The sequence below is a fragment of the Falco peregrinus genome, chromosome 9 (assembly GCF_023634155.1).
Source record: "Falco peregrinus isolate bFalPer1 chromosome 9, bFalPer1.pri, whole genome shotgun sequence".
NCBI lineage: Eukaryota > Metazoa > Chordata > Aves > Falconiformes > Falconidae > Falco > Falco peregrinus.
Genome location: NC_073729.1, coordinates 11,063,340 through 11,085,640, shown reverse-complemented (window position 1 = coordinate 11,085,640; position 22,301 = coordinate 11,063,340). Strand labels below are relative to the sequence as shown.

General features: G+C 42.4%; 1 protein-coding gene across 10 annotated transcripts in view; it reads right to left on the bottom strand.

Moving 5' to 3' along the window:
* Positions 1 to 21,688, bottom strand: part of TEAD1 (TEA domain transcription factor 1) — a 161,657-nt gene extending 139,969 nt beyond the window's left edge. For 3 of the 10 annotated variants that reach the window (XM_027778399.2, XM_027778401.2, XM_027778406.2), the window contains exon 1: positions 20,656 to 20,796. The gene's annotated coding sequence lies outside the window, so the exon portion shown is untranslated. Of the gene's footprint in view, positions 1 to 20,655; positions 20,797 to 21,405 lie in introns of those variants that run through there. The other 7 variants (XM_055813827.1, XM_055813826.1, XM_055813828.1 and 4 more) reach the window with 5 other exon arrangements.
* Positions 21,689 to 22,301: the final 613 nt, after the last annotated feature.

Here is a 22,301-nt window from a genome sequence, read left to right as displayed (position 1 = left end):
GAAAAAAAATTATGAAGCATGTTGATGTCCCATTACCTCCTCCTGAAGATCTACGCAATTGGAGGCCAGTGTAACCTTCCTAAGAGAGGTGTAAATGCCTTATCTTGATATTGCAGAAATTTAAAGCCTCATCCTGTTAGAGGAAATCAAAAGGCTGACATGAGGGGCGCAGTTTTTGGTTAGAAGGGTGGACTGGAATTTAGCAGATCAGGATTAAACCCCAGGCTTGCTACAAGCCCCTGTAGGGCTAGAGCAAGACTCCTAACTTCGCTCGCCTGAGACCCTATCTTGTGCCTGGCCTCGTGCATTTAAAACTAAGTTTTCCTGAGCTGTGAATATGTCTTTACAGTAGAGCAGAGTCCGGAACAGTGGATTTTGGATGCTCATTTGGGCCTCTTAATGCTAATGCAGCACAAACCAAAATGACAGTAGTAGTAGTAATAAGAATAATAATAGTAATTATCTCTCAGTCTTTATTTTCAAGTTAATGTGTGCCAAAAAGTGTTAGAGAAGTTTCTCATTGTAGCAACTACTACATTAATGTGTGTAATTTATAAGCAGCTCATCTAAATAATTTGAATTTTTTATTAAGATTATTTTCTCATTTTCCATTGAGAAGCCTTCTTAGATACTGACTCACATTCAGCCTTGTAGGGAAAAGTGCCAAGCATTTGTTTTTCTTATGTCTCCAGTAGTCGACTCCTGCATTAAACTCAGCAAAGCCAAAACTGAATAGGAACAATCTTAATTTAATTATTAAATATATTTCAGACTTCACTGTGATTTTAAAAAGATCTTTCATGAGGGGTAGTGGAAATGTGCCAGGGAAATCTAAAAAACTGTATGTAATCCTCTCTCCCCACCCCTTCTTTTTTTCAGCCTCTCTTAAAAGGAGGTTAGGCGAACTCAAATCTAGTGGAGTTAGGGTGAGCTAGTTTCACGTCAGGCTTGCTAGAAAAAAAAGTTACCAGGGCATCATGCCAAGCCTGCCACTTTTGAGATATATAAATATGACTTTCTTTCAGGGCAGTTTTACAAGGGGCACAGCAAGAGGCTCGTATACCACGGCAATTCAATTGCAGATTTAGCTACGCAGCAGCTGCCACTGGTTCATTACAAACAACAGTGCGCTCCGAAGTTCTCTTAAGAAGTTTACAAAAGGGACAGTGTCTTTATCTGACGCCTGTTACAGTGGTGTGGAGATACACAGATGGCCTTCGACTCTCACCTTCTGCATCACCCAGAGCCAAACCCAGTTCTGTAGAAAGGGTTAGACCTTAAAATTTTCCTGCTCTTTTCCTGATGACACTCCCCTCATCTATCTGATGATCAGAGACAGCTTACTTTCCTTGGGAGGGTCAGATTGGCAGATGAACCATAGTGAGGAAAGGAAGCATGTTAAGTACGAAAACATTCTCATAAGCTTTCACAGGAAAAGGATGTAGCTAACAATAAAAGAGAATACTGCATTTTTCTGCCAAACTTTTATCATACAAGATTATGCGTTTCCAAAACTTACGTTTATACTGCTTAAATACTGGTAGTCTTACAGCTACAGGAGGCGTGTCCCAAAATACCTTGCCTGTACTCCCCGTTGTCAGTCAGTTCTGGAGGCTTCTTTTAGAGGTTAGTAACAGGTAATCGTGTCGCCACCTGACTTGACTCAGGACACCAGCAGAGTGCCGGGAGCTACCAAGAGAACCGCTTCACCATCTGAGCAGTCCCATGAGCAACCTGTCAGTGAACACCTCCAAGAGCCACTCGGCAGGGCTGTCACAGCCTGCTCAAAGCAAGCTTCGTTCACCAGACCCTCACCCCTAGTATTGATGGCCTGGCCTCCTGCCAGGCACAAATACTGTTTGCTGTGCCGTTGGAAGGCTAATTACTTAAGGTTTGTCCTTCCTCCTCTGGGGTCATTCCTCGCACTTCTTCAGCTTTGCAAAGCTGGTACAGTAAAGCCAAAGAGTTGATAAAACTACGGTCTGGGCATGGCTTTGAACTGCTTGCCTTTTCTTGGCTTAGCAGCCATATCATTTGCGGTTGCACCGAAAAGCTTCAGCTCTGACTGTTCTGGCCAAGTTTCACGGCTTTCGGTACCTTTCTAGGGAGCAATCAGAATGCGCTTTTTGATGGCCCATCCCTAGTCCAAACATTATTCCCAGAAATGCACCAGCCAGCGGAGACCCACTGATGTTTGCTTGCTGCCCTCCGTGCCACCGGGGCAGCTGGGTTTGACTCATTCCTCATTTTGTTCACCTGTGGACACGTCTGCCAAAGAGGCAGCCCAGGTGATTTGTCCCCCACACAGGTGGCTGGACAGACATTCATTCGCACGCCGCCCTCAGTTCACGTTTGGTGTCTCACTGGGGGGATGAATGCCCGAGTCAACACCTGCGCTTAATTTTACAAATGCTTACGAAGAAAGGAAAGCCGCTGGAAGGACATTCTCAGAAGGGGATCCAGCGGGCTCTGCAACTTGCCTTATCCTTATGGATCTGGAACTGCTGCACGCGATGAAAGCAGTCTATTAACAGTTCATCATAAAACATGCTTGGAGATTTTACGTCCTAAATTATGTATATGATTGTTTTGCCTGTTTGGTGACTGTTGGCGTAGTGGGAAGTCCAAATCACTGTTACTACACCTCTAACCAAGGCTACACCTGGCACCTTTAACTATCATTTAAATTAAAAAGGGAAAAAGAAAAAAAAAAAAGACAAGTCCTCAGCAAGAATATTTCAAAGAGCTGTGATCATTGCGTGCAAAAAGCTGTGATCATTCTGAGAGCAGCCTTAAATACTGACTTGATGTTTCTTCTGGTCCTGGGATACACCAGTTTCATCATGTTACTTCAGAGGAGAATCAGCTTTTCTGCAAGGACTGAGGCCTATGCACCAGTTTCACCGCTTAAAAACGGTTCTTTACATACATTTTCATAATAAAGCACTTTATAGCTATTACCCAATTATTGCTTGCAGCATTAAGTAACAAGGTATTATTACTCTAATTTTACAGAAGGGAGCAAATCATGAAATCTGAAATACTCATTCTGCTTTTGTGTAGGCTTTCTCATATTAATTAATTATGAGACTTAATTACACTCAATCTCACCACTCCAAGTCAATTACAGAAAATTGTGTAAAGCAAAGAAGTAGGGAAATCTCTATATCAGAGACAATCACTTACACTCACAGCACTTTCCACATAGGTATAGAAAAAGTCTTTGCAAATAATAACTCACGCACCCAATGCAAAGGGATGGATTTTTCTGGTTTTTCCCCAGCTGCGCCTACACGACTGGTCTGAGCAATGAACACTTCTCCCAGCTTCCTCACTCAACTCTGCCCCAGAAACCAAATGCAAATCTCTGCCCCCTGACTTGTGCCTTAATCACATGATCACCTTTCTTCCCAGAAGCAGTAAAAAAATCCCCAGGCATGTTAAAAACACCAGATTAAAAAAACTGTAATCCAATGACTTGAAACATGAGTCAGTAATAAATGGCACATGAGATAGATATAGATATAGATATAGATGTGTTGCAAAATATTTTTAAACTTTCTATTTATTTTGAATCTACGGCAATTAACATTGCTTTACAAGTTTTTGTTCTGCTCAAGTATCTACGAACGCTTCCGCACCCTATGTTGAAACACTAATTCATGATTTCCTACAGCACTTAAGACACCGGGATTCACAGCACGTTTCAATGCCTTCAGCAGCAGCAGAATTCCTCAGGGAACCATTCTCCTATTTCCAAATCATGGCTCTTACAAAGATGGACTAAGCCAAGGCAAACTGGCCTTTTTTTATTAATACCAACTGGTCCTCCCATAAAATGCACAGATTTAAAATCAGGGGAGAAACAAGAGCAATTACCATCTTTGGCAGTTTGTCTAAAGAGGGTATGAGTTCAAGTAAATCTGCTTGATTAAAATTGGGGAAAGACACTGAACTGAAAAATAATCCGAATTTTCCTTAATCTCTTTACTCTGCCAGCAAATGAATGCTGCTTTAAAAGACTCCTTGTGAATAAAGCTGTAAATGTAAGTGGAGGAGACTCCATTCGCTCATGACTTTGACTTCTTTGGAGCAGAGATTTCCCCCCAGTCTTCACAGTTATGACATTTTGTGTTCGATCTGGCCTATTCCAGCAGAATATCCAGTCTGCACGTCTCGCAATTATGCCTTGTTTGCATCACACCATAACAAGTGCGCTACGAGATTTCATGCGCCGGAATCTACCACGCAGTATATTTTAAATGAGCTCCAGTTGTCTAAGTCAGCCTCATGGCACGGCAGAAGAATTAAACACAATGGGATCTGGCAGGCTGCATTCACAGGACTGCATCGTAAAAAGGGGAAAAATAAACACTCGCATTTTGACTGTTTCTTAGCATTTTTCTGAATACTCTTAAGTAAAACAGAAATACTTTGCTGAGACTGAAAAGCCAGAGTTTGCAGGTGCAGTTAAATTAGGCACCTATCAAACGCATTCTTCCTTATTCTGCAAAGCTTTCCTTTCTTTGCCCAGTGGTACTTCCATGTTTCCATTAATCCAGGAAAAGGCAGCTACAGTCTAAAACAGGAAGAGATAACCTAGGCATTCGAAGGAGTGAGATGCTCAAATCTATGCCTGAGTTTCCATACCTAATGACAGCTTCACCCCGACCCGGGTAATTCCCCTATTCAGACAAGGGGGATGCCATCCACCTCCATTTAGGCACAGAGGGTGCATGGCCAGCATCTCCCTCTGGAAGCCTTCAAAGGCACACAGCTCTCTCCTCTGAATAGACAGAGAACTAGGAACTTTCTAAGAGTGGCTTACCAAGCATCAAAAATTTAGCAACAAAGCTTCAGAACAGACACTTTCCTTGAAGATGCAGACTATAAATGGCAAGCGTAACATTAAAGCATCAGCCTACATCTACCATAGTATCATTAAAACTAGTATCAGCGTAAGTTCTGTGTTAATAACAGTCATGTATTTTCCATGCTTTTAATACTAACCCCTGAGCTTAATTATTATATTTAATGTCTACGGCAGCAACACTTCCTACCCAGCACCCATCATCAGTCCAGCAATTAATTACATACCACTGACCTTCACAGAACACCATGGCAATTTTATTACTGTACAACTCAATTGCATTTCGTACAACACTGCCCCATAACTATGTCTTATTGTAAAAAAATAATGTGCATACAAAAGGGATAGTTGAGCCAACTCAACTACTTATAATTTGCAAGAATAAAGAGTATTTCACAAGGTTTGCAACATACATACAAAAAACTTTGCAGCCTTAATACAAGACAAATGTTACTAAGATTTACATTATAGACAAAAGCGGAATGGAAAATATTCCCTGAAGTCACAATGGCAGGGCTATGCAGTATGCTATTTAAAAGCTATTCACCAACGTCCTTTCCCTTTTAGCCAGTACCCTATGGTAAAAATTCAACTGAAGAAAGTCAATTAATTGAAATTGTGGTTCTACAGCTGAGGAATTGGATGCGTAAGATGGAACAGCTGAAGGACAGGGCTACACTTCGATACACTATCCGGCACTAGAAGAGAGGACTAGCTTGCATGCCCTGCGTCTTCTGCCTTGGATGTACCTCTGCAAGTTTGCCACTTTGAGGGGGCTCCATCCTGCTCATGCCCTGCCTCACTCTCTCCTCTTGTTTTTAGGATAATGCTACCACTCAGCACGTTTCAAGTCTCCCTTCTTCTTTCCAAACCAAATGGTTCACAAACTAAATAATTATTGTATGACTACTCTAATTACAAATCGGCATGCTAACATAAAAGCTAATGTAAGTAAGGGCAAGAAGACTTTCTCCCTGGGTCCAAGGGCTGTGTCCAGAATGAAATAACTTGTCACGCCCAGGATTTCCATGCTACCTTCCAAGTTCCCAGACTCAAGCGACCCAACAGGACACAGCCACAAACCTCCACACTAACACATCTGCACAGCCACAGACTCCTAGAAGGAAAGGGACTGGTGCGGCAGGCAGCATAGACCTTTTGGAAGGTGCACATTGCACTGAGGAGTCCCAAGAGCTGCTGTTTTGATAGTCTGCACTGTCCTTGCGCACTTTTAAGTCACCCAAATTTCTTACTGGAGCCATTAGTAGGCAGTGGGCTGGCAACATGCATGGTGAGGCGAATCACCCACCTCTCAAAGTTGTAAGAATATCAAGGGATAACTATGGAGTAAACTGGAGGTCACCACCAAGCTTTCTTGCAATTCAAATGAGCAAGGTATTATACTTATTTTAAAATACTGCATCTCCCAAACACCTTGTTCAGTTTTTCACAAGCAAGGAAAAAGCTTTCTGCCATGGCAAATACCACACATCTCAGGCAACACATTTAATTTCACCAAAACCCAGTTACAACTGGGTCTACCATGTCAATCCGGTTTCAAACTTTTTTTGGTTAAATATTTGAAACCTATAGTGCCAACAACAGCAAGATATCTAACAAACAAAACTCAGCAGCAGCACTTGGCTTTGAAGACTTGCCTGCACATTGAATGGATGATGTGTCCAAGGCAATTCAGAGCTATATGACTGTAGTGGTTTGGTTTTGTGGGTTTGGGTTGGGTTTAGTTTTTGGGTTTTGTTTGTTGTTTTTTTTTTTTTAAGTTCATAAAAAATTTTCCGTCAATATCAACATTTTATTACTGCCTGTTTTCACAGATTCTTCCATTTCTACAATACAGCAGAGGAAGTGCGAAGTAAAACTGGGTTCATTGTAATGAAAAAGGGATCTCATAATTAAATTCACTTTGCTCCCTAATCACAAATGCACAGAGAGCACAAACCAAGGAAGAAATATGTAAAGTGATGCTACAACGTAGCATGCACAATTGAAAATCTCGTTTCCTGTAGAAGCGTGAGTTACAAATCAGAATGGAGAGTACACACATTATTGAGATTACTGAGTACACACATTATTGAGATTACGGAAAAGTTGTGGGCAAGGCTGTGATTTGGAGGAAACAACCCTGCTCTGTTTGAAACTAAACACAAAATTCCCTTTGATTTTGCTGACACCTTGGCTTAGATATTCTTGAGGTCTGATCACAGGGCATAATAACGTGTGTACATAAATGCCTGGAGTGACTTGCTATACATCTTGATGTAAAAAGAAGTTACGAAGCGAATGCAAAGATGACAGATGAGCCTCCCCTCTCCCAGCCAGGAAAGCTTTTATTGCCATCTCTTCAACACTTTCACTTCTGCCAGAACTCCCCTCTACCCGCTTGGCCCCTCCAGCTGTCCAAAGTGTCTCTTCCAGACAGCACTGCTGAGCAGGCGGGGCGTGGATTAAACAGTATTAGATGTTCTTTCTGTCATTTTGTTTTCGGTAATTTAGAAAATTATTTTTCTTGTTGTAGATATTTTTAACTGGGGTGGTGAGGGAGATGTTACAGAAAAAGTAAGAATCTCCAAGATCAGAATATATCAGAAGCTCAACAATGCTTAACGTGTCTCTGTGACCATGAATATGTACACAAGCACACACACGTGCATGCACACACACATTAAGATTAAAGCCAAGTCTTCTGGAGAAGGCTCACAAAAAAACCCAAAAAACAAACAAACAAAAAACATGTTCAACAGGAAGAGTCTGTTTAATGTAGGATTTAAGCAAGGCTCTCTCATTTGCATAGATCACTTACAGCAACAGCAATTCATTAAATTCTCCCATAAAAATCGTGCTGTATTTTGTCTAAAGCGACACATTCCTTGCAGATCACAGTGCCTTTCTCATGTTGTTAATAAGATAATCTGTTACATGAGGCTTACAAATCCATTTAAATTGATTTTAATTAATGAATCAATCACTAGCCGCTGATGACTTGGTCTACAGACAGCAAGCAATCCAAAGCCCCAGGCCTCTAATCCCAAACCAAAATCCACATTAGAGCAACAGGACATCTCTCTGATCGATAGTAACACAAAGATGTTCAGTTCATACACATTTGAAGGGTATGAACTCAATCAAAATGTATCTCCAGATCTTATGCATTACAATTCCCATATTCAGGACTGTTCAACTAGGAAAACAATATTAAATCATTTACATTTCTTTGCAAGTGAAATAAATGAAATCAAGCAGAACTATAACCAGCTTCTAAACTTTTAGATGCTTATTCCACTTGAAAGTTTTTTTCTTTGCTCTTAAACAATCAGTCGTTTAACATTAATTAATAGAAAATTGCACTTCATATGGTCACAAACATGAAAAATGCCTTTTACGTATGCTTTGATCCTGTGAAAATTCACTGCTGTTCTCTGCTGCTAAAGTGCTTAAATTTTCCCTTAAACAGAAAATAAGCAAAATTTCTATCCAAAAGCAGCATGCAGAAGCAGCGTGAAGAACATCCTTGTTATTTCAGTAAGTTAATTAATATAATTATTGTTATTACAAGAAGTTAATTACAATGCAGTAAGTTAAATCCACAGTAGGTGGTGTGATGCTGAACATGGCAATCCTTAAAGCATCACCTCCCCATAGCAGAGGGGACACACCTGAGTGAGGCTGCTTCTCCTATGTACACAACCAGCTGGTGTTCTAGCCCAGCACCTGTGGATAAAGCACCAATTAAAACAACCAACAGAAAGGAAGAAATGATCCACGCCTCCCCAGGAGCCTCATTCCTGGATGTAAGCATCTAGCCCTTCTTTCAAAGCCCACTCCTTTTTCTTAAAACATGACGGAGAAGGAAGGGTGAGACAAGCCAGCTTGCCTCCATAACAGTCCAGCTGTTTATACACGGTGCTAAGCCCAAGGCACTCTGCTCACATGATGTTCTGCACTGCACAAGCTCCACGGCACAGATTTCTGCTTGTCTGGGACACGACTCTGTACTGAGCTCCCCCACCTGACACGGACTTGCCTCCAGAAGCAGAGCAGCAGGTACTTGGAGAAATTTAGTACCAAGAAATGAGATCTCTACAAACTTCTTGTACCAGAGGAGTTGGTGCTTTGAGAATTGCAGTTATGGACCAGTTACCTGTTCGCATTTTTTTCAATACTATCTGCACCTTCATGGTTCAATAGCATCCCATTAAATATTCTAAGAGAAATGCAGATTTCCCCCCCACCAGCTGAAAAAGCCGCTTGCTTGGGTGCCCTCTGCTGCGCTGAGAGTCCCAGCAACCCACCTCAGGCCCAGCTCCATCATAACTGAACACATCCAGTGGCCTGTCCCTGGATGGGTGCTACCAGCTCCACTGTGGGGAAGAAGAGCAGTTGTCATGGGCCACTGGAAAAGCGCCCACAAAAACTGCGCTGACGCAAACCTGTCCATTGGGAGAGAAGAGTCTCTTCCTCTCCCTCAAGGGCAACCTCACCCACAACTCAAAACAGTCCCTCAAAGGCTCCAGTGTCCTTGTCTGAGCAAGGGATCGACCTTCTCCAAGCCTTTCTCATGGGCACGGAGTTGTGCGGACAGAGGGAAGAGGTGGGAAAAGTCTCTGTTACAGATCAGGTCTCCACATGAAAAGGCTCTCGGGTCCCAGCTGCCTTCAAGCTGGTCTGCGTTCCCTCCTCCTCCCCCAGCCCAATCCTCCTCTGTACCGTACCGCCTGACACACACAAGGCTCGAGAAGCACCACCCTGGACACCAGTATGGGATCACTTGTGTCAGCCACCTGGCCGCTACACTGAGGTCCACCTACCAACACTGAACTGCACCAGCTAAGAAAGAATCCAACTTGTAAATTGCTTTATTAAAACAATTTCACATATTATCCAACACAACAGATGTTGTTGCCTGACGTGCAATAACCATTCTGCCTGTTTAAACGAAGAGCTCAGTATTTGTTTTTAATCAATACTGCATATACAGTTTAACCAATGCTGTCAGAAGTAGCTTTATATGCAGTGTCTCACTAGTTTATTGCTCTCAATGCTTGTGTTCTTCCCAGTTTCTCATGAACAAATGATTTTCTGGAGGGAAGAACAAAAAGAATAATTACAGAAGGTAGGTCTGGCTTTTATGTGCTGCTAATTAATTAGTTAAATTAACCAAATAATAAGTACAAGATACCAAACTATCTTTCATAATATTTACAAAAAACCTGAAGGGTTGAATACTTTCCAGGTGTAAACACATTAAGACCAACCTTGTACCAAAGCTGAATCTGTCCCAGTTAGCTCAAAAAGGTAAAGAGCGCATCCTCTTGCAGACGGGCCGTAGCGTACAGGCACCCCACATTTAAAGAAACAGATTCTGCAGCCACCAGCGCTTCATTGACATAGAGATAATCAATGTGTCCCCGATTATGAGGCGACAAACAGTTTTCACTACAAAAAAGGAGACTGAAAAACAAATCATGTGTTTTTATTTTACAAGATCCAAGTTTGGGTTGGTTTTTTTTTTTTCCAAGCCCTTTTGGAGCACTGAATCAGAGTAAAAATAGTTTGTTGCACAAGAATAAAACAAAGTAACTGCTAAATAAACATTTTAGATTTACTCCTGTGTGTTAAGTTCTCATTCCCATTACTCTTCAGGAGTTGGATGATAACACTAAAATATCTCCCTGTTGTCTGGTAAACTGATTACATGGGTTTTGTCCAAGAACTGTGCCATAACGTGTTCCCTCTATTTCATGTTCTGAATATCGCTGCTGGAAAATGTACTGCAGCACAGAATGTAGTATATGCCAATATATCCTGACATTCAAATCAAGACCACAAATTATAAACAGTTTCAGCAAATTGACTTGAGTGCCTTTGTTCCTCAGACATACATCTTCCTATTGCTTACAAAAGCAGCATATACTAACCACTAACGCTGCTATAGCCAGTACTGGGAAAGGAAGTTATTGAAGCCTGGATTTCCTGCTTTCAGTCGTAGCCAAGAACTGTGAGGCTTGTAGTGGTTTCAGGAACTGACTCATCTAATGATTCATGGATATGATACTGGTTTTAATATATTTCTGATCATAAGACTCAAACTTCAGAAACAGTGATGCTTAATTTTTATTTTAAAGTAAAAAAAAAGTACATAAATCAAGTAAACAAATCTTGTCATGGGACAAACGGGCTAATAATTCTAGATGTGTTTCACAGTGCACTCTTTTTAAAAAAATAGTATGTTAAACTTCCTAGGAAATCATTTCAAGAGAATGTTGACAATGAATTTAAAATCCACTGTCAATAACCCGAGTGCTTTTGTTGCTGAAATTCAAGTGGAGGACAGGTAGGATATCAATTGCATTTTTAGATATACCCTCAGGTACACATCTATCTACTGCCACATATTAATCAATGAATCCTAGAGCTACTACTGTTAATGCAGGTGGTTTCTTTAGCTGTGTATAAAAGAGTATCATCAAAAGATCAGCTGGTAACAACACATTCGGGTGTTTGAAACAACAGGAAAGTTTTGTTTCAGGAGACTGGAGCTGTAGAGGTCAATATTAAAAGCAATGACTAACACTGGATCTTAAGCACTCACAAACACATGCACTTTGTGCTAATTCAGAATTCAAACCCAGCCATTTTTACGCATTTGGTTCTCCCAGAGAGAAGCATGCCCTCCAGCGCATCAAAATGCTTTTTGCCCACAACACAAATCTCATCAGTATGCTGTAACTTGAACTGCCAGGCTCTTGCACCTAAAAAAATAGCTTGTGATGGAAGCTTAATTCTGCTAGGCTCATGTATGGAAAAGTACTGGTTTACTTTTTAATTTTTGAACTGCAGGCTGCAGCTACTCACATGCTATGTACAGTGTCGTGGGGAGGGAGAGGGGGATGTTAGCATTTCTATATTTCACCATGTGCACAACTAGCACAAAAAAAAATAATGCATGTTGCTTGGAGGGGGAGAGGGAAAAAAAAAACAAAAAACAACACAAACCAGCAGTTAAAACAGTTGACAAGAAAAGGCCAAAGTGCGCTCAGTGGCTGGCAGTCATTTTATGGCTATAGTCCTACAGCAGATTTACTTAGATGACGTCAGTGGCTCCAATCCAGCTTTTCTTTGGTAGCATTTACCACTTGCCTCTTGAAGCCTCCACTATGCTACAGAGCAGTAGACCATAATCAAAATTCCCTTTGTGAAATAGAGTTTACCTCAGGGCACAGAGGCATTGCTAGCTGAATTGCAGGCTCTTCACCCTGTACTGCATGCCCAGAAATAAATAACCTACAATACTGTACTTTCCTTAATACAGAAGAACCATTAAAAGCAGCCTGCTACCTAAAAAAGGGTTCTTTAATTTGTTTCTGAAATCTCAGAGGCCAGAATATTAGTTAATTTTCCGAGCAACCAAGAACTATGATAATTCTACTACCCTTTGGACTTCTTTGTATGTTTTTTAGAGACTTTGGAAGATAAAAGTTATTTATGGGTCATTGTTTCACTGACAAAAAAAATATTACTGACGCGAGAGGCTAAAGTGAATCGGTATAGGAAGCTGCATATTTAAAATTCTTTCAAATGTGCCTCTAACTTTTCAGCAAGCATATATATTGTAAATACACCAAGAAGCAGAGCAAGAAATTACTATGCATAAATACTAGTCAATTTAAAAGGCAAAATACACATTAATTGGAGCTATAGACTCCCTATCACAAAACAATGACTGGAAGCAATGAAACACTAGTAAACCCATGACAAGCAGATACCAAATCAACTAAAAGTTCACAGGCTCTAAAGTTTAACAAAAAAACCCCAACAAACAACACAAACCCTGCAACCATATGAGAGAAGCATGTTATTGCACTAAATAAATACAGATTTGTTATGTTTTGATGGACTCATCAGCCCAAAGACAACGATACTCATTAGAGGTAGTAACTAGATACACTAGTGGACTGAAAATTGCCTCTCGCAGTTAAGCACTTAGAAATTACTTATAGGAGAGATGCACACATGCCTCACAGAACTGGAAGTCTCAATACCTCTCCTTTCTCAGCCTCTTCACTTATCTTCCCCCAAATCACATTAGAACAAGAGATCACCGGTCTCATCTACAAGGAGCCAGAAGACAAAAAATGCCATTATCACCCAACCACATGAGTCACACCACAGACCTGAACTCTGAATATAAAACAGATTTAAAATTTGAAGTGACACCCCCAAAACCAGCTCTGTGTAAACAGATGCTAGCATTTCATGGCCCCGCAGAGAAACTACAAGCCTCTGTTAGCAGCCTTCGGTGCCAAGCCGAGGGCAGGAATCCTTTCTCATTTTCTGCACGTGTCTACGTTGAGAGGGAGCATTCCCTCTCGCTTCGCTGCCCACCTCGTTGGCCTCCAGGTGCTCTCTGACAGCTCCTGCATTTTTCCATGCAGTTCATCTGGGTGGACTTCAGTGGGGCATTAAAGAATGGCCACTGTTCCAGACTGTCACAGAAAAGTTTTCTTCTCTTTGACTTTCTTTCATTACTAAAAAAGTGGCATCAGCAAACAGATTTAGAACATCACTGTAAATTTCTTTGAGAAAGAATCTGGTCCTTTTATCAGTCATTAAGGATCCTGGACACGAAAGGCATTGTATAAGCACAAGCAGTCCTTTCTTTCCAATAGCCTGGACAAGGAAGGAGTAGAAGCACCACAGCAACTGGGATGGGCAAAAGGACTCAACAACGAGAAACCACATCTGTGAGCAGCAGCAGAAGAGGTAGGGTAAGGAGGACCTGGCAAGATGGATAGCAAAAGGCAGGGGGGAAGCCACCAAGATCCAAAGCAAGGACAACCTGATTGATCCCTGCCCAAGACAAGTGCAAACCCAAGGAAAAAGGAGGGTCCAGGCAAACACAGACCGATGCGGTGCCCTGTACGGAACAGCGAGACGGAGCCTGTAGGGCAGAAGACACAGAGGAATGTGCTGCAAGGTCAGAGAGCAACGCGGACAGATCCAACCCTAAGGACATCACGGCGGCACTGAATGGAAGACTCTATTTATGGTTGGAGACTTTTCCTGCAACAAAATAATTACAGCCAAAAAAAGGCAGGGGGTAGGGGGAAGATGAAGGAACTTTCATTGAATCATCAAGCCTTCTACAAGGCTTTCTGTTGATTGTGGAAAAAAGGAGAAATACAAAAAATCTTCAAAGATCAGCTGACAGCAGATATAGGAACACTATTGTTTTTAAATGTTAATTTTCTTCAAAGAACAAAGGTAAAATCAGGAATGGAGAAATGAAGCTGTTTACAGAGTTCTCCCTTTTACTTTAAACAAGCTTTAGGACAAAAAGTGAGCATGCATGGTGGTGGTAGATTAAATATGAATAAAATTTCCTTTCTCCCATTAATTAATGTCTCAAAAAATATTTTTTTTAATTGAGATACACAAAACAGAGGCTTTAATCCACTAAACCTCTATGAATTTACCTTTTCTTCCAAAGTCTGTACTGACATTTTCTCCCCTCAAAACCGAAATGTCATTCCTGAATTATAATCTTCCAACAGAAACAGCCACGTAAAAAAATATGCCAGCTAATTCCAAAAATAAGCACCATTGTTCACGGCACCATGAGGTGAATGAATGGCAAGAGATTCCACCAAGGGAATAACTGTGATGTCTATAATGTTAAGGAATAATTTGGCACCAAAAATACCCAAGGCCATACTGGCTGGTGATTCAAACATGAAGCATATCAAAACGCTACTGATAAACTAAATTAACAGATAGCTTATCTGAAGCATATACTAGCCATATGGTGCCACAACTTCTGTTGCGGGCATAACAATAGGCTACTGCAGTCTTAGACTGGAAGCACTATTTGACAAACTGTCAACAGCATTTTTATTTTTTTACAGAGCTCTAGGGCAATGGCACACTCGCCTATTTGCATTTTTTTTAAACAGGTGAACAAAGAGTAAACCAGATGTCAACTTTAGAAATCGAGCTGTCTGGATCAGGAGATTTAACAGAGGCAGGCATACTGCTACAGCTCAAATCTAGACAATGAGCTTTTCTAAAAACACTCTGGCCTAGGGGAGTGGCTATTTAAAACACTTGGCTTCTTTTATTTCAGCACTATGGAAGTGAATTCTGCTCTTAAGTGCCAGCTCAAATGAAGTCATTTTGTTTCACTGGGGCTTTCTTTGCATTTTAGAAATGTAGCATATACTGTAGTAAAGGAAAAGACAAGTATGAAAAAGAAAAAAAATCTGATTCTTTTTCAACTAGAAGCTAGGGGGTGGAAACTAACAATTTGATCACATACCAATTAAAAAAAAAAAGTGAGAGGATAATTTGAGTGCAAGTTAAATGAAATTTATTTTCCCCTTATTAAAAGAAAAAAAAAACCCAACCAAAAAAAAAGCCCCAACACTTTTGAAAGCTTTAGAAAGACCTGGTATTTACAACCCCCTCAAGCTCCAGGAAGATGAAGTGTGAATACTGACCGATAAGCAAGACTTACAATGGGACTTTAATACGTTACAGAAACACTATCAGTTAATACCAAAAATCATGAAAGTTGTCTTCTTGCTTTATTTAAGAAAATAAAATATTTGTTATTAACATACTATTTGAGGGGAAAAAAAAAATCTTTTAATAACAACCCAGTAATCCACTCAATCATTTCAAAAACTGGCAAAATAAAAACTACTGTCAATCAATATATAGTTGATCTGTCTATGGTATTCAGTTATGAAAATGTGCTTTTAGTTCTGTTCTGTAGGAATGTGAAAGACATAATGAGAAAAATAGATAACTTTCTGTTCTAATAATCTGTTCTGCTTTGATAGGCAGTTATGGGAACATTTATTTTCTGACTTATATGCAGCTAAGTATGTAGCATTTTTAGATTATCTTTTCAAATTGTTCTTGAACATTCTCGGTTTAAAGAAGAAAAAAAAAAAAACAAAAAAAACAACTCCTTTCATGTTAAGTTGAGATTGCACTTGAACTCTTTCCAAAAGCCAGAGCTGTACTGAATTATGATAATTAGAAAGCTGTGCGCATAAAAGGCAGCACAGTTGATGCATTTAAAAAAGTTCATGCCAGAGAATATAAGTTCAATATGTTCTCACATAATTAACATTTCCCATCATTAGCAGCAGTTTTCAGTTCATGTATCTGTAAAAACAACAGCACTCGTCATTGTTTTAGATTCCCAGTCAATAGTGTTTTAATAGTTTTACACATAATCCTAAACTCTCCTTCCCTTCCCCCTCCCAGCACACAGATTTCACGTTCTACCTTCTGACCTGCTAACAAATACACTTCTATTTTGTGCTCATGTGCTTCTGCCGCTGCACGGGTGCCTGCGATTCCAAAGTTTAGTGAAGAGCTAATAAGAGCTAGAAATCCAAGAAGGCCATTTGGAGAGGCACGACAGGATGCAGAGGGAATAATCACGTTGTTCCAGTCAACAATGACTAGAAGACAAAGAACAAAAAGTTGTAGGTGATACCTCCGACTGGACAGGAGCCAAACTAAAAAGGGGTTGGCATCCTTTTGTTGCTCTGAGGCAGGAGCTGGGGGGACCAGGAAACAGGGTTGCAGCCCCGCACCAACCGGCCCAGCGTCTATAAACCCCCAGCACACTCTGCGGATTTTCATCGCGTTCCTGACATATGTACAAAAATTCATCTAACAAATGAGGGCATGTAGCACATGACGGGTTACTCTTTGAGACATTTGTTGACTTCCTGTGTAGAGTATCTCAAATTAGTTGTTAAGCGCCAGGTTTTGACACAGACTCATTGCCTTTTTTTCTCTTCCCCCCACTTCTTCAATCCCTGTTATTTTAAAATTCATATAGTCCTGGTGGAACTTTAATAACTTGATACAGTCTAAAAGTTTTGGAAACTGGATCAGAGAGAAATTTTGGCTTTACCAACAACAAGATAAAACTCACAGTGACTGCAGCAGGATCAGGATTTCATACAAAACCCAAGAGGGGTACGGGGTATTAAATTACAAAACTCCTAGTTTAATTTTATGTGACACATCCAAGGAGCAGATTTTAAGTTGGTGCCTCAAAAGATTGAAGGCTGCAACTTTTCACTCTCTTATGTTTTGGAAATGAGCAATCATTAAAACCAAACACAAAATTATTCCAGGAAATATTATTCCATCCTTGTTCCACTTGCAGAAGTCAAAAGGAGTTTTGTGCAAGAACAGAGACCAAGATACGGTCATAAAATGGGAATTTATTGCAGAGATTTTTCTTCTAAAAATGTGTCTTCAGTGTGGCTTAGAGTTGGTTGGCTTTACAATAAATAATGCCATTAATCTGTTCATGTATCACAGGATACAATTTAAATTATACGGTACTTGCATAAACTGCCACAGAACCTCTAACAGCCATTTCTTTCAGGGAGATTATTTACCTCTTGAAGGTTCTAAAATTTTGTTGAGTCTCACTTAAGTTGTTTTTTTTTTTTTAATAGTAAATGACTGTAGTTTAGGGATATAAAACATTCCTGCCATTAGTGCTTGCCTCAAGTAGACTGCAGCATGGTGACAAAACAGTAATTAAATCTCAAATCCCAGAAATAAGTAACTACTATTTCACTCATGCAGAAGCAGGTCCCACTGATGAACTGGGGATTTCAAAATAATTTTTAAAGAGCCAATTTGCACCCTCATTACAGCCAATGTAAAGCAGCAACAGGCCAGATGAAGCTGATGGAATTAACCTGAACTTAGACCAGCTTTTTAAAAAGTCAGCCCTCGCCTCATATTTGCAGGTGCTATGAATAAGAGCACAAATGGAATGAGCAATCAACTTTTAACAGACATTTGCCTGCAAGTTTTAAACAGATTACAAGCAAAGCAGAACACAAGCCCCGTACAAAAATTTGAAAAAGCATGTGTCAAATCTGATATTCTTTTTAATTGAAGAAACAGAATAGCACCATGTCCTTCTTTAGACATCAAGTATCATACTAACCATGTACATACAGCATATGCTGTAAATATCTTAGTATTTGATCCAGCAAATGTTTATTCCTATGAGTCATCCCAGTCACTTTAACCTGAGTAAGGATTGGATCTAGCAAACCTTTCCTCTTAAATAAATGGAATCACTTCAGAAAGACAGTTTTTAAACCATCTCTGGAAAGATTACAGCATTAATATTAACGTCACAATGAAATACCAGATAAAAGGAGTGATGTGTGCGTGCGTGTATATACAGTCAGAAACCATGTGTTCAAAACGTAACGGTTGAAGGCAATCTTCTCCCAAACACACACATTCAGAACTGTACACAAAATCTTCCCGTTTGGGAAACAGTCTTAGGCACCTTCCAGTAAGATTACTTCTAGTGAAGTTGTTCCAACAGTGTAACTGTCCTACTTTATAGACTGAAAACTGACAGCTATATCAAAATACAATTACATATTTTTATCTTGCACTTTTTTTTTTTTAAGTGAAAGACACCAGAACTTCTTTGCAGCTCCATGAGTCTTCATTACACTTTTGCCTGCACTGCAGCTTTAAAGTTTGCTTACAAAGCGATGTACAAAGGTAGCTAAAAAGAAAGGAGGAAGAAATCCTTTTCCCTCTGCATGTGACTTAGCCGAGCTTAACTTTTCCAGGCATGGACAAACAAAGCCTAAAAACCACTTTAACGATATCTAAAACCACTACACTGTCCAGCAACAACAACAACAAAAAAAAACACTAGTTACAAATTATACCAAACATGTTATACACATGCTCCCACATCTCCACGTATCACAATACGTTATCATTTCTCAGCTGGAAACTCACGGCAGGTCTAGCTCATAATTAAGTTTCTGTTGTTCTTTTTTTGGCTTTTTAATTAAAACTCCTTTAAGCAGAGGCTGTCTTTACCCAGACTCCTGTCAAATCAAAATTTTTCCTCTGCTTCACTGCTCGCATACATCCCACTCAGCACTGACTAAGAAACTGTACAGAATATAAAACCGTAATTTGAACCTCAAGAGCTGTTGTTACACTCTCCTGGGTGCAAAGGCTAATAATATTTACTTCACCAAAGCAGCGTATGTAAAATTGATGCTTGAAATGCACACAACATGTTCAGGAATAAAGCACTTTCCAAAGGTATTTCTAGATCACTAGAAGAAAGACGGAAATAAATCCTTTGCATCCAAAATTTCTGCTTGGTCAGCTGATAAACCTGCAGCAGGCAAAATGCAGAATTACCCCTACTGGTACAGAAAAAGCCTTATGACCTAATTAAAAACCAGTGCAGTGTGAAAAGCCAAGTTTTACCATGAAGGTGAAAAAAAAAAAAAAAATGCACCTCAAGAAAGTTCACCCTTAATGAAAATAATTTCAAAAAGTTGATTTTAAAAACTTGCAAGTTCAAGACGTGACCCAAATATAAAATCTTCATTTTTGTGTTTTAAGAACATGCACTGTGTTAATTCCTGTATTTCTATTCCCAAATAAAGTATGCATATGTGTGTGTATCTATAAATATATATATATACACATACACACACAAACATGCAAGCTTCCCTCCCACTCCTAGAAGTAATTTAATATACAGGTCTGTGTCATTTTTAATAGCACCATCTTACCATCAGTACAATCTAATATCCCTGTAATGGTATTCCCCAACTATTTATAGAGACAAAATACATTATACATTACAGACACACATTCCCAATCTAGGGTTATAAGAAGAATCCTACATAATTTTAAATTAAGTCCTAATGTAATTATAATAATTTTTGTTTTCATATTCAATTGCAGGTAGCACTTAGTTATTTGCATGGATTTTCCTGTAACAGGAATTCCCACAGAGATTTCCACACCAGACGTACTGCACAATAACTGAACATTCAGCTAGAGAAAACAGGGGTTTGTCCATGCGGCTCCAAACTTTGCCATTGTCTAGGTCAGATATTTCCATAAAACCGCTAACTGGCAATACTGTGTTTCTAAACTTTATCAGCACTGAGGGAAAGCAAATACGCTTCTGTTAGACAGGAATACAGCTGTATTGGTACTTTTTTTTTTTTCTTTCCCCCTGAGGCTCTGCCATTTCAGCTTACATTTCTCATATATACTATTTTACGTCAGAAAGCGCCAGTACGAGCTGACGTTTCTTGGCCTTTCTTTCCCAAATGGTGTTCAACAACGAACAGTTAAAAAATACCGGGAGCCATTTACATTCAGCAAGCTAGAAGAGAGCTGCTCCCTAACTTTCCAACACTTCTAGAGGTCACTTTTCATTTCTTCCTATCAAAGGCCGGCACTTGTTTCTAATAAGTTAACAACTCTCCCGAGAAACGTGGGTGGCTGGTATTTCATTGTTTCATAAATATTTTTATACTGTAACACCGTTCAACTTAAAACAGATTTCAAGAGGAGAAAAATCACGACTAAGATTACGTTCCACCCAGGCAGGAGCGCAAACTTTTTCACTTGGTTAAAAACAAGAGCTGGGGAGTTTTTTGCCCCTCTGGCTTCATTTCTCCTCCTCGGTTTTGTTCAGCTGTTCGGAGGGCACAGCTTTGTCTTAATTTTGTGACAAAAGCCGTACTGTATAACTTTTTCCCTCCCCCTCAGAAGTGTACTTCCTTTGAAACGCTCCTTCTGCGAACAAAGGCTGCCACTGGCCCTCCGCATCAGTGGACATCTGTGGAATAGATCTCTGTAAAACCTTACGGATAAATAAATAAAAAAATATTTTAAAAAAAAAACACAAAACAACCTATGGTTCCTACCGAAAGGAAGTTTTCCAGGGACAAGCTCCTCGGTGGTGGTGTAACTGCGACTTTGTCTTTTTTGGATACAACGTTTTTGCTGACTCCCGAAAATTTTCCACTTGAATGTGCAATTAACCAGCAGCAGCGGCAGCAGCAGCTCTGGAGAAGGAGAAGAAGCAGCGAAAAAGGACATTCCTTCTTGCATCTTTCGGAGGGCAGCCGGCGGGGAAGGCAGCCCGGCGCGGCGGGCAGACCGGGGCCGTGCCGCTCGCAGCCCGCACGGCCAGGGCTGGGGCTGAGGGCTGCGAGCGGCTGCGGCCGGCCCGGGGCTGCTCCCAACTTCTTGCTTCCCCGTGGAAAAAAATGTGAAAAATGCCGAGGATCGGTGCGCGCCGCGTGTGTGAGGGGGGATGGGGGGAGCGACTGAGAGCGCGTGTGTGTGTGTGTGTGTGTGTGTGTGCGCGCACGGGGTGCGCGCCCGGCTGCCGAGCGGTGACTCAGGCAACTAAGTGCGGCGGCGGCGGCGGCGCGGGGAGCGGGGCGGGCGGGCGGGCAGCGGCCGCCTGTTGCAGCTCCGGCCGCGGCCCCGCCGCGCCGCCAACTCCGCGGGAAACAACTTCTCCCCCCGCCGCGGCCCCTCTCCCGCCGGCCCCGGCACCTGCGGGGGGCGCCTGGCCCCCCCGGGCCGCCCCCGGCCGGGACCGACCCCCCGCCCCGCCGCACAAAGCGCCGGCGGCGCGGCCGTGCGCGCCCGCGGGCCCCTCTTACCTCCGCGCCGCGGCCCCCCTCCGCGCACCGCCAGCGCGCCGCGCTCCGACGGCAAACTTCGCCCGCCGCCCCCGGGCCGCCCCGGCTATTTATGGCCCCGCGCCTATTTTTAATCCGCCGCTTGGCTATTTATACCGCGGCGGTAGGTTGCCGCGGGCCGGCGGCCGGAGCCCTCGGAGGATGAGTTGCTGCCCGGCCGGCGGCGGGGCGGGCCGGGCTCCCGGCCGGGCTGCGCGGCGCCAGCGATGCGAGGAATGCGCGGAATGAGGGGAGGAATGAAATGAACGCGGGAGCGGGGCGGCCGCGGGGCGGAGCGCGGCCCGCCGCCCCCTGCGGCCGCGGGCGGGCGGGCGGGCGGGGCGGCGGGCGGGGCCTCCGCGCCGCGCTGACCTCATAGGGGAGCCCGCGGGAGGGGGCCCGCCGGGGGGAGCCCGGGGCACGGCGGCCACTCGGCCGGTGGCTGCGGCGCGCCACAGCGGGGTCCCGCGGCGGGGGCTGCAGCCCGTGGCGGCGCGGGCGTGCAGCGGAGTTGCAAAGTACGGGGTTGCACGGAGGGTCTGCAACAGGGGGCTGCGGTCTGCACGGAGGGTCTGCTGGGCGGGCGGGCAGGCTCCCCTGGCAAGCCCGGGGGTCTGCAAGGAGGCTCTGCCGGGGCGCACCGCGCAGCCCTGTGCAAAGCAAGCCCCGCCGGTGCCCAGGCCCTGCAGCGGGGGCGGGAAGGCCGGTGCGCGTCGCACCCGAGCCGAGGCGGGCGCGCAGGGCCCGGGGCTCGCAGCCATCGCCCTCCATCCAGGTCACCACCCCTCACGCCAAACTGGCCCCAGCTTCAGCTTTCACCATGCGAGTTTTGCGCCACCGCCAGCGCCATCTTCACCCGTGTTGCACTGGCCCTAAGC